General features: G+C 52.2%; 1 protein-coding gene across 3 annotated transcripts in view; it reads right to left on the bottom strand.

Moving 5' to 3' along the window:
* ZUP1 (zinc finger containing ubiquitin peptidase 1) overlaps nt 1–12,650 on the bottom strand; it is a 79,692-nt gene extending 67,042 nt beyond the window's left edge. The window contains exon 1 of one of the 3 annotated variants that reach the window (XM_075340028.1): nt 12,578–12,650. The gene's annotated coding sequence lies outside the window, so the exon portion shown is untranslated. Of the gene's footprint in view, nt 1–12,427; nt 12,548–12,577 lie in introns of those variants that run through there. The other 2 variants (XM_075340029.1, XM_075340026.1) reach the window with 2 other exon arrangements.
* Nucleotides 12,651–13,071: the final 421 nt, after the last annotated feature.

Raw genomic sequence — 13,071 nt, 5'->3', positions numbered from 1 at the left:
AAGATCTTCAAGGAAAAATGTTCAAGTTTCCCATTGACTTCCATTATACTCTGTAATCAAGTCGAGCCCGTCTAAGCGTCCGAACTGCTCATTTCGAGTACCGAGCACCTGAGCATGGTAGTGCTCACTCATCACTAGTTAATACACATAGCATCAAAGCAAACCTTTGCTGTACACCACTGTTGTGGGCTAAAACGTCTCATCCACATCTAAAATAAATAATCAATCAGATAAGTTATCAATATAGTACTAGGGGTTGGGGGGGGGTCACACACTCAGCACCCCCACTAATCAGCTGTATTCACCTCTTGTGGCGACCGGATTTAAGCAGGGTGCGGTGTAGAACATCACACCTCAGTACACGGTGTACTGGTCACAACAGGGTACTGCATAGAAGGATCTGCCTTAGCTACTTGACAGCCTCCATCATATCCATAACATATAGAAGCTTCTTTAATAGGGCAGGAAAAATGTAAAATTTGATGATAATATACATCCTCTTCTCAAAAATGGAGGAATTTTTAATGTTATTGTTTAGTGTTTGTTTGGCAACGTGATCTGACCAACTTCAGAGTCAGAAAGCTCACAGTTCGGGCCAGCGGTGGAACTCAGCTATGGGTCCAAACTGTTAATCAACAAGATCACACCACCCGTCAGAAAGCAGTAAGCCAGGAGGTGGAGGAGACATGCACCTAAAGAAACAGCAAACCCTTTAAACAGAACTGGACGTCAGGTTCTCCCTATAATAGCCGTTGCCGCCAGCACATCCATGTTTTCTAGCCTTTCAATACAGAACCCCCAGGCAGCACCCTACATACATATATATATATATATATATATACACATACATACATACATACATACATACATATACATACATATATACATATATGTATATATATATATATATATATATATAGCGCCCCTGAGGCTTCAGGCGCCACAGGTTACTGCACCTCACTTAAGATGCAGTATTCTTGAGTACAGAAGAGGTCGTTGCCTGGAACAACCACAAACACACTCATTGAACACATAAACATGGGAGCTTTTCCACTGGGACCGGGCTGGGGTAGGTGCTGGGGTGGCCATCACGAGGTATGTAACCTCTCGCCCACTAGTCCAGGAACCCGGGAGGCGGGGCACCAACAGGGGAAGTTAGGATCCATCTCACTTCGACACAATTCAGTTGGAGTTAGTCAAGGATTCCGGCAGGTGCAGCAAGCATCCGGGAGGACTTGGGAACAAGCAAGCAGACACGGACAGTTCAGGGCCTGAGGTCTGGAGCTGGAAGCTTGACACGGGTTCTTAGGCAAGAAGGGGGATCCCAAGGTTCGCGGGGAGTGCAGAAGGCACCCGTGACCCATTCCATGGCCCAGAAGTTGGGGTGGAGGGAGACCATCGAAAGGCGACACACACAGAAGGAAACACCGGCCTCGACCACCAAAGTATCCGGGATCGGCTGAGGCCCATGACAGTAGCCCGATACTCCAACGGCAGTGTGCTTCCCGTGAGTAAAGAACTTAAACTGCACCCTCTGTGTCGTCTCATCTCTTGCAGCGCTCTCATCATCATGCCCCTGCGCTATAGGCGACTACTACCACAATCATCCTCCCAGACACTGCCATCGGATTGCTCAGTGCATATCACAATGTATCAGTGCACAACCTTTGTTTTCCGCTCTTTTAATGGTGTAAGGCTGCTTTCACATCAGCGTTTTTTGACGGACGTCAAAAAAACGGCAAATGCATGTGACCGGATCCTTAACAAATGCGTTGTCACTTCAATGCATTTTCAATGGAATCGTGGTAAGATGCGCTTGAATGAGTCATATACCGCATCCGTTGGTTTGCTGTTTTTTACCTTGCTAAAAAACGCTACTTGTAGTTTTTTTGAGCTGCATCCAAATACAGTCAGGATCCAGTGACATGCAGTATCACAGGCAACCACATGTGAACGGTGGTCTCTCTCTCGTCGAGTTCCACTGACTCCCGATCACATGACTCCAATACCCGCCCATAAATTGCAAGTGAAAGGATCCTGTAAAATAAGACTTGCATTTATATGCGTTCAACACTGAATCAACAGGATCCAGTCTTATGCGGTTTGTGTTTTTTTTATATGTGGTTTGATACTGAGCATGTGCAGTTAAAAAAAAAACGCATCCGGCGGCCGGATGCGGTTTTTGCCACAGGATGGCGCATCCGGCGTCGAGAGAGAGAGAGAGTGAGCGAGAGAGACCACCGGTGGCGGGGGAAGCAGTGAATACTAGATGGAATAATGAGCGGCCGGCAATTTCAAAAGAGGAAAAGCCGCCGGAGCTTTGTGACAATTGTGCAGAGTCACACCCGTGATCGGTGAGTATGAGAGAGGGGGAAGGATAGGGGGGAGAGAGACCAGGAGTGATTTTAAACAATTTCGATCGCTCTGCTGGACATGCTGAGCATGCTCAGTAGAACGTGACAGAATCAGTCAGCGGATTCCACCGCTTAGCGCATAGCGGCGGAACCCGCCACCATAGACAATCATTAGACACCTTGGCGGATTCCAACGGAATCCGTCAAGGTGCGATATTTTAACAACCCAAAAAACGCTACATGTAGCGTTCCCTCCGCTCGACGCTGCGTCAAAAAAACGACGCAGCGTCGTCCAGCGGATGAAATGCAGACACTTGCGTTACAGTACGTCGTCAATACAAGTCTATGGAGAATAGCACAGTGCAGTGCGTCGGATTGCGCTGAACGCAAGTGTGAAAGCAGCCTAAACGATTTTATCTCATTTTGATATATCATGTTTAAATAAGGCTTCTTTGTTTTTGATACTTCCTGGTATTTGGCTTTGACAAAACTTTATTTATATACTTATGTGCAGATAACTCACACTTTTGATGTGTTTCTACTGTGAAAACGCACTAAAAATGCATCTGCATTTTTTTACCTGCAGATTTTTTTTTTTATCTAATGCAAATCTAAGAGGAAAGTATCCACATAAATCAGAGCGTACCCCGCAAGAGCAATTGACCTGCCGTGGATATGAAACACGCACAGCAGGTCAGTTTACACCCAGTAAAAAGAAGCACAGAGGACAGGAGATTTCTAGAATCCCATCCACTGAACTATACTACTTTTTGGACACAGCAAAAAAAAAAAAATCACCAAAAATTAATCGTGGCAGAAGGTATAGCACCAGCTTTTATAGGAAAAACGTGAGGACTGCTCCCTTAAAGGGAACCAATCACCAGGATTTCCGTATATAACCTAAAGCCAGGGCTATACTGGCACTATCAGGCTGATTCTCTATATACCTTTAGTGGTCAGCTCAGATGTTTAGGCTTTCAAATCCAAGAAAGTAAAGTTTATAAAATCATCAGCTTCTTGAGTGACAGCAGCTGAGGATCAGATAATATCTGGGGGGAGGGTGTTCATCGTTATTTCCTCCCCTGTTAGAATTAGCATAAGTATGATACAATTGATTTACTTTTTCACTTGCAGGACCTGTTTGAGGTCTTACCCATGTGACCAGAAGGGGCGAGGCCTCCGCCAACAGAAAAATATTGCTTCCTGGTTTCAGCTTTCTCGGCTGAGGCCCCGCCCCTTCTGGTCACATGGATATGACCGCACACAGGTCCTGCAAGTGAAAAGTTAAATAGATTGTACAATACTTATGCTAATTTTAACAGGGGGAGTTGAAAACTATGAATACCCCCCCCTGTTACGAGGGGGACCCGGGGAAGCGTGCCAAGATGGGAAATGGACTGCTTCCGCCGGTCAAGGTCCACTGTGCGGTGTAAGGGACAGCCGCTATGGTGGGTGAAGAGTGAGCGGGTTGCTGCTAGCGATCGTCCGGAATGTCACAGACGATCTATGTACACCGATCTGCCCTAACCCGTGAGGGTTGTATGGCACAGATCTCACGGCTCGGTGTACCTGTTGCACGGGGAAGCACAGAGGTGCCCACGCACGTGTGCCAGTGGAAGTCACGAGAATATGGCACAAGGGTAGCACAGAGGTGCCCACGCACGTGTGCTTTCAATAACCAGGTGAGTCCAATGGAGACTTGAGGAGCTCACCTGGGACAGGAACACGGCCTGTTGACGGGGGTACTGCCGGAGCAGCAAGGCAGGAACACGGCCTGCAAACGAGGTACTGCCGGAGCAGCAAGGGCCAAGCCCACAAGAGACAGTAATGCCTGAGCAGTGGCGTGGCAGCACGCTGCCAGACATCCAAACATAGAAGGACGGTCGCGCACCGCCATGATGGCAGGGGGAGCTTTTAAGGAGGTGCAGCTCCACCCGAGGGCGGGCGCGAGGCGGAGATGACGGACTTGACCCAATCAGGGTCCACGACGTCCCAGCCTGGCCAGTCAGGATTCACCACGTCACCAGCCTTGTCATCAAGCCGTGTGACGTCAGTGAGCGAATCAGGACCCACCACGCATTGCACATGCTCACCCTCCTGCCTCTGGGAAATAGAGGCGGGATCCTCGGTCTCACAATGTGGAGAGATAACGGGAATCTCACTGCTTCCCTGAGCAGTAAACCTCTGCACATTGCGCAGCCTCGCAGACCTTCGGGGCCGCTAAGCAGGAGAGTCTGCGGCAGGCCAGGAATGGGAGACCGCTTCACTCCTTGTAACAGGAGAACCACTAGGTGTCACCCTTCTGCTGCCTCTCTGAGAAGGTATCTCCTGCACACTGCGCAGTCTGGCAGACCTTCGGCGCTGCTGAGCAGGAGTGCTCGTGGCAGGCAAGGAACGGGAGACTGCCTCAGTCCTTGCCTCAGGAGAGCCACGAGATGTAACATTACCCCCCCGTCTAGGCCCCCCCCCTGTCCGTGCTCGAAGGCCGCTATCAAACCCGGGGCACGGATATGATCCTCCAACTCCCAGGATCTATGCTCCGGACCACGGCCGGCCCACTCCACGAGGTAGTACCTCTTGCCCTGTATGACTTTTGTCTCCACAAGTTTTGCCACCTCAGGGTCGTCGGACGGGGAGTCGGTTTGAGCCGGCAGGGACCCCGAGAATTTATTAAGTCGTACGGGTTTCAGGAGGGACACGTGAAAGGTGTTGGCTATAGCCCAGCGTGGAGGGAGCTGGAGTCGATATGCCACTGGGTTTACCTGCTGTAGTACTTTAAACGGACCCAGATACCTAGGGGCGAATTTGGCTGCCTGTACCCGTAGGTTAACATTCTTAGAGGACAGCCATACTAGGTCACCAGGGGCGAAGGATGGTGCTGGGCGGCGGCGAACATCAGCCGTTGTCACCATCCGGTCTTTAGCCCTTTTAAGAGCCTCTTGGGTGTCATCCCAGATCTCCCAGGCCTTGGTCGCCCAATCCTCCACTCTAGTATCGGGTGACGTAATGGGCATCGGAACCGGGATTCTGGGATGTTGTCCGTTATTGAGTAGGAACGGAGTCTGGCCAGAGGATTCATGGACCGAATTGTTAATGGCAAATTCGGCCCAAGGAAGGAGGTTAGCCCAGTTGTCGTGGTGCGCGGATATAAAATGGCGGAGGTAAGTTACCAAGGTCTGATTAGTCCTCTCCACTAGTCCATTGGTCTCGGGATGGTATGCGGAGGAGATGTTCAGCTCTATCTGCAGGAGCTTACAGAGCTCTCTCCAGAAGCGAGACGCGAACTGGGGACCCCGGTCGCTCACCACCTTGTCAGGCATGCCATGCAACCTAAATACATGCCGAATGAACAAGGTGGCGAGAGCACGTGACGTCGGGAGTCGTGGGAGAGGCACCAAGTGGACCATTTTAGAGAAGTGGTCCGTGATGACCCATACGACCCTGTGCCCTGCTGACTTGGGCAGATCTCCCAGGAAGTCCATCCCCACCACTTCCCAGGGACGATCCGGCACTGGCAGTGGGTGAAGAAGACCTGCCGGTCTCTGCCGGGACGGCTTATTCCGAGCACACGACATACAGGCTCCCACATATTCCTGTATGTCCTGGGGTAGTCTCGGCCACCAATAATGCCTGGTCACCAGGTCTCTGGTCCTTTTGACCCCGAAGTGACCCCCGACCTTGGAGGCATGGGCCCACGATAGCACCTCGTTCCGTAGTTCAGGGGGAACGAGGGTTTTGCCAGGTGGCACCTGGTCCAAAGAAGTGGGAGTGACCATCCTCAAGCTGTCCGGGGGTAGTATAAGACGAGGCTCCTCCTCGTCCTCCTCCAACACAACCATACAACGTGACAAGGCATCAGCCCGTACGTTCTTCTCACCGGCCAGGTGGCGGATAATAAAGCGGAACCGGGAGAAGAATAAAGACCAACGGGCCTGCCTTGGGTTCAGGCGTTGTGCTGTCTGGAGGTATGTGAGGTTTTTGTGGTCAGAAAAAACCTCAAATGGATGCTTCGCACCCTCCAGGAGATGCCGCCATTCCTGGAATGCTAGTTTCATCGCCAGTAACTCCCTATCCCCTATGGAGTAGTTCCTCTCGGCCGGAGAAAAGGTCTTGGAGAAAAAGAAACACGGATGTTTCCTTCCTCGTTCGTTTTTCTGGTACAGGACTGCACCTGCACCGACCGAAGAGGCGTCTACCTCCAGTAGGAAGGGTTTGGAGATGTCTGGACGATGAAGGATGGGAGCTCTGGAGAAGTGAGTTTTGAGAGCGTGAAATGCCTCTACCGTTTCCCGTGTCCATGCTTTGGGATTAGCGCCCTTGCGGGTAAGGGCAATGATGGGTGCTGCCACCGTCGAGAAGTTGGGAATGAACTGGCGATAATAATTGATAAACCCCAAGAATCGCTGGATCGCCTTCAGCGAGCGGGGCTCAGGCCAGTTCATCACTGTCTCCAACTTCCCCGGATCCATTGCTAACCCCTGACTGGACACTATGTACCCCAGGAACGGCAAGGATTCCTGTTCAAAAACGCACTTTTCCAGCTTAGCATATAACGAATGGGTGCGGAGCCTCTTAAGTACTCGGATGACATCCCTCCGATGGGTGGTAAGATCGGGGGAGAAGATAAGAATGTCATCCAGGTATGCAACCACGGAAAGATACAAATCCCGGAAAATGTCATTCACAAAGTCTTGAAATACGGCGGGGGCATTGCAGAGTCCGAAGGGCATTACTAGATACTCGTAGTGACCGTCCCTGGTGTTAAAGGCGGTCTTCCACTCATCGCCCTTTCGGACTCGCACTAGATTATACGCCCCACGTAGATCCAGCTTTGTGAAGACCTTTGCCCCGCGGAATCGATCAAATAGCTCAGTAATGAGGGGCAAAGGGTATTTGTTCTTGATTGTAATTGCATTTAATCCCCTGTAATCGATACAGGGGCGCAGATCCCCTTCCTTGTTCTGCACAAAAAAGAACCCTGCACCAGCCGGTGAGATAGACTTGCGAATGAACCCCTTCGCCAGGCTATCCTGAATATATTTGGACATAGCCTCCGTCTCTGGAGCAGAGAGTGGATACACTCTGCCCCTAGGGGGCTCGGAGCCTGGCTTCAGGTCTATTCGGCAATCATATGGCCGGTGGGGAGGAAGAGTATCTGCGGCCCTTTTGGAAAAGACATCCCTGTAGGCCTCATAAGGTGTCGGTAAACCCGGCCCCTCAGTATTCCCTGAGGACCCAACCGACCTAATGGTAGCGGGTGGTTCGGTAGTCACGAGGTGCTCTCTACAGGATCCTGCCCAGGATGAGATCTCCCCTGTTGCCCAGTTGAGTATAGGAGCATGCTGTCTCAACCAGGGAAGGCCCAGTAGGATCTCATCCGTCCCCCCTGGAAGCACCAGGAAGGACACCTGCTCATGGTGTCCCGGTGGTACATCCATCCTGAGAGGGATGGTGATCTGGGTGATAGGATCGAGTAGTATGGACCCGTCGACTACCCGGACCCTGAGTGGCTTGGGCAACAGAACCAGGGGAACTGAGTATCGGGTTGCCAGGGAGGTCGAGATGAAATTGCCTTCAGCGCCTGAGTCCAAGCAAGCCAGGGCAGAGAAGAGAGTAGTGCCGAACTGCAACTGGGCGCTGATAATCAACCTAGAGGGAGAAGTAGCGTCTAGAGTCCCCCTCTGATAGAAACTAGACGCTGTCTTTTCCCGACGGTTTGGGACATAGGGTAGCTATGTGTCCCCTCTGCCCACAGGAAAAGCAGATGACACAAGACCGAGAACCGGGGGCAGAGGAGACCACCTTGGACACCTCCATTGACTCCACGGAGTCGCCTACAGGACTGGCTGGGGGACCTGTCTGATGGAAGATGGGAGTCAGACGCTTTTTAGGCCGAGAAGACGTGGGTGCTGAAGAGACCTCGAGCCTTCACTCCGCCTGGCGGATGTCTATGCGAGAGGCAACCTGAATCAAGGACTCTAAAGTGGCAGGCACCTCACGTGTGGCCAGTGCGTCTTTGACAAACCCTGCCAGGCCCTCCCAAAACACAGGGACAAGGACCTTATCCGGCCAGTCCAGCTCTGCGGCCAGTGTCCTAAAGTGTACAGCAAAGTCCCCGACTGAAGCAGACCCTTGCCGAAGTCGTAGGAGGCGCAGCGCGGAATCGTGGGTGACTTGAGGCCCGAGGAACACCATTCTCATGGCCCCAAGATAAGCTGCTAAGTTATTCACCACACGATCTCCGCGCTCCCACAACGGCGTGGACCACTTCAGCGCTCTCCCTGTGAGCAGGGACTGGACGATGGCTACCTTCGCCTTCTCGGTAGCGTAAAGAGTCGCGGACAGCTCTAAGTAGGTGGTAACCTGGTTTATAAAACCACGGCACTCAGAGCTGTTGCCGCTAAAGCGCTCTGGAAGCGCAAGGCGAGGAGACCTTCCGCCCAATAGCACAGCCTGGGTAGCCGCCTGGGTGGCGACTGTCGTCAGAGTAGTCTTATCGGAGGAAGACTGCTCCACTGCTGCCAATCGTGACTCCAACTGCTGCACATAACGCAGCAACTGCTGCTGCTCTTCAGCCATAGCCAGACCTTTGGCGCGACCGTAATGTTACGAGGGGGACCCGGGGAAGCGTGCCAAGATGGGAAATGGACTGCTTCCGCCGGTCAAGGTCCACTGTGCGGTGTAAGGGACCGCCGCTATGGTGGGTGAAGAGTGAGCGGGTTGCTGCTAGCGATCATCCGGAATGTCACAGACGATCTATGTACACCGATCTGCCCTAACCCGTGAGGGTTGTATGGCACAGATCTCACGGCTCGGTGTACCTGTTGCACGGGGAAGCACAGAGGTGCCCACGCACGTGTGCCAGTGGAAGGCACGAGAATATGGCACGAGGGTAGCACAGAGGTGCCCACGCACGTGTGCTTTCAATAACCAGGTGAGTCCAATGGAGACTTGAGGAGCTCACCTGGGACAGGAACACGGCCTGTTGACGGGGGTACTGCCGGAGCAGCAAGGCAGGAACACGGCCTGCAAACGAGGTACTGCCGGAGCAGCAAGGGCCAAGCCCACAAGAGACAGTAATGCCTGAGCAGTGGCGTGGCAGCACGCTGCCAGACATCCAAACATAGAAGGACGGTCGCGCACCGCCATGATGGCAGGGGGAGCTTTTAAGGAGGTGCAGCTCCACCCGAGGGCGGGCGCGAGGCGGAGATGACGGACTTGACCCAATCAGGGTCCACGACGTCCCAGCCTGGCCAGTCAGGATTCACCACGTCACCAGCCTTGTCATCAAGCCGTGTGACGTCAGTGAGCGAATCAGGACCCACCACGCATTGCACATGCTCACCCTCCTGCCTCTGGGAAATAGAGGCGGGATCCTCGGTCTCACAATGTGGAGAGATAACGGGAATCTCACTGCTTCCCTGAGCAGTAAACCTATGCACATTGCGCAGCCTCGCAGACCTTCGGGGCCGCTGAGCAGGAGAGTCTGCGGCAGGCCAGGAATGGGAGACCGCTTCACTCCTTGTAACAGGAGAACTACTAGGTGTCACCCTTCTGCTGCCTCTCTGAGAAGGTATCTCCTGCGCAGTCTGGCAGACCTTCGGCGCTGCTGAGCAGGAGTGCTCGTGGCAGGCAAGGAACGGGAGACTGCCTCAGTCCTTGCCTCAGGAGAGCCACGAGATGTAACACCCCCCCCCCAGATATTATCTGATCCTCAGCTGCTGTCACTCAAGAAGCTGATGATTTTATAAACTTTACTTTCTTGGGTTTCAAAACCTATACATCCGAGCTGCCCACTAAAGGTATGTATAGACCCAGGCTGATAGTGCCAGTATAGCACTGGCTATAGGTTATATGCAAAAATCCTGGTGATTGGTTCCCTTTAAAATTGTGCTGAAGTGAATGTAGAAGTTGAGCTGATTGGACCCAAGTTGCACACTAAAATCTCAACATTAGGGCAGCTTTTCTTAGTGAAATGTGTTGTCCAGGTGTGGCAGCGCATGCTTTGAATGGAGTTGGAATGTGGCTGGGAGTACGCATCTCACATCCTTAATGTCACATGACCGCCTGCCCCGCAGAATCCAGACAGCGCACACTGTGAATGGAGTCTGAATGTGGCTGGGAGTATACATCCCATACCCTTACAGTCACATGACTGCCTGCCCCGCTGAATCCAGACAGCGCACACTGTGAATGGAGTCTGAATGTGGCTGGGAGTATACATCCCATACCCTTACAGTCACATGACTGCCTGCCCCGCTGAATCCAGACAGCGCACACTGTGAATGGAGTCTGAATGTGGCTGGGAGTATACATCCCATACCCTTACAGTCACATGACTGCCTGCCCCGCTGAATCCAGACAGCGCACACTGTGAATGGAGTCTGAATGTGGCTGGGAGTATACATCCCATACCCTTACAGTCACATGACTGCCTGCCCCGCTGAATCCAGACAGCGCACACTGTGAATGGAGTCTGAATGTGGCTGGGAGTATACATCCCATACCCTTACAGTCACATGACTGCCTGCCCCGCTGAATCCAGACAGCAAACACTATGAATGGAGTCTGAATGTGGCTGGGAGTATACATCCCATATCCTAAGGCCGTCGTCACACTGTACGATCCATCGTGCGATCGTACCTGCCCCCGTCGCTTGTGCGTCACGGGAAATTAGTTGCCCATGGCGCACAAAGTCGTTTACCTCCTGTCACATGCACTTACCTCCCGGACGACGTTGCTGTGGGCGGCGAACATCCACTTCCTGAAGGGGGTGGGACGTTTGGCGTCACATCGACGTCACACAACGGCTGGCCAATAGAAGCGGAGGGGCGGAGATGAGCGGGACGTAACATCCCACCCACCTCCTTCCTTCCGCATTGCCAGCGGGTGCTGCGGGATGCAGGTAAGCTGTGTTCGTCGTTCCTGGGGTGTCACACAGAGCGATGTGTGCTGCCTCGGGAACGAGGAACAACCGGCGCGCAGAAGGAGGACCGACATTTTGAAAATGAACGACATGTCAACGAGCAACGATAAGGTGAGTATTTTTGCTCGTTCACAGTCGTTCGTAGCTGTCACACGGTGCGACATCTCTAACTATGCCGGATGGGCGTCACGGAATCCGTGACCCCCGACGACATATTGTCCGATATATCGTAGCGTGTGACGCAGGCCTTACAGTCACATGACTGCCTGACCCGCTGAATCCAGACAGCGCACACTGTGAATGGAGTCTGAATGTGGCTGGGAGTTTACATCCCATACCCTTACAGTCACATGACTGCCTGCCCCGCTGAATCCAGACAGCAAACACTGTGAATGGAGTCAGAATGTGGCTGGGCGTACGCATCTCACATCCTGTCACGTGACCGACTGCCCCGCTGAATCCTGACAGCGCACACTGTGAATGGAGTATACATCTCATACACTTACAGTCACATGACTGCCTGCCCCGCTGAATCCTGACAGCGCTGTTATGATTCAGAAGTCGCAGTCACATAGGGTACTGGTCTCATGGTATAAATTAACTTTAAGTGTCAAATTCAATGAATAAAAAAAATCCATCTCTTTGTCTCTATTACTTTTTTGTAAGTATCTAGGGCAAAAAGTTACAACCCAGACGAACTTGTAGACCCCAATCACTGTGTGTGTGTGGGGTGTGGGGGGGGGGGGGTCTGGAGTAAAAAGGAAGTGGAAATTACTGAATCTGCTAAAACCATCTGCAAACTGCAGAGATCGCTGACTATGGCAAAGAAGCAAATAGAAAGAATAAGGCACGAATGAAAAACAGGACAACCTGCGCAAAAAGGGGCAAATACAGTAATGAATGGGAGCCATGGAGTCTGTGGGGACATGACCCGGAGACCCTACAAGAGCCCCCAATGAGGTAGGAAATAAATGTCCCCTAACGTCAACCTCCTGCTGGTAAATGTACAGACACTACATCTGTGGCCACTAAGTGTAGGAGCGGATAAGCTACACATAACTCCTGACATTATACATGTTCCCGGGTGCCCACCTCATCTGTCACAGGCATGTCACTCCATTACATAGCCCCTATCAGCATCAGTTACCTGCGCTCATGCCGCTGCACACATACGGAGGCAGAATCCCCTGCACTGTTCAGTTTCTATTTCCCTCTAAATACAAGGATTACACTATGGCAAGAAAACCAGAGAAGCCACGCCCACAAGTGACGTGTTTTCCGTACAAAACCTACACACCGGGTTCTCTTGTGATAGTACTAGGAAAGGGATACACACGGCCGCTGGTGACGTATCATTTCTGCGCCGCTGTACGGAAGTGTCGCAAAGGAGACGGCCATAGTGTGGTTGGCTGAGTAGCTCAGTAATGGTCGCGTATATAGAATGGAAATGCATCTGGGAAGCATGATGTCAGAGGAAGGGGCGGAGCGTCGTGGATTATATCGCTGGGCTCTTTAGGGAGCAAGTGGACTGTCTGGTACACACACAGAGAATAGTGATGGGCTGCTATAAGGGTGATCTCCTGCAGGAGGCTGTATACAGGGGCTGACTGGAGAGTTGTACTGCAGGATGGGGCTTGAGAAGAGTGATCTGCAGGAGGCTGTATACAGGGGCTGACTGGAGAGTTGTACTGCAGGATGGGAATGAGAAGGGTGATCTGCAGGAGGCTGTATACAGGGGCTGACTGGAGAGTTGTACTGCAGGATGGGAATGAGAAGGGTGATCTGCAGGAG

The sequence above is a fragment of the Anomaloglossus baeobatrachus genome, chromosome 3 (assembly GCF_048569485.1).
Source record: "Anomaloglossus baeobatrachus isolate aAnoBae1 chromosome 3, aAnoBae1.hap1, whole genome shotgun sequence".
NCBI classification, from domain to species: Eukaryota; Metazoa; Chordata; class Amphibia; order Anura; family Aromobatidae; genus Anomaloglossus; species Anomaloglossus baeobatrachus.
This window is presented reverse-complemented; position numbering and strand designations above follow the sequence as displayed.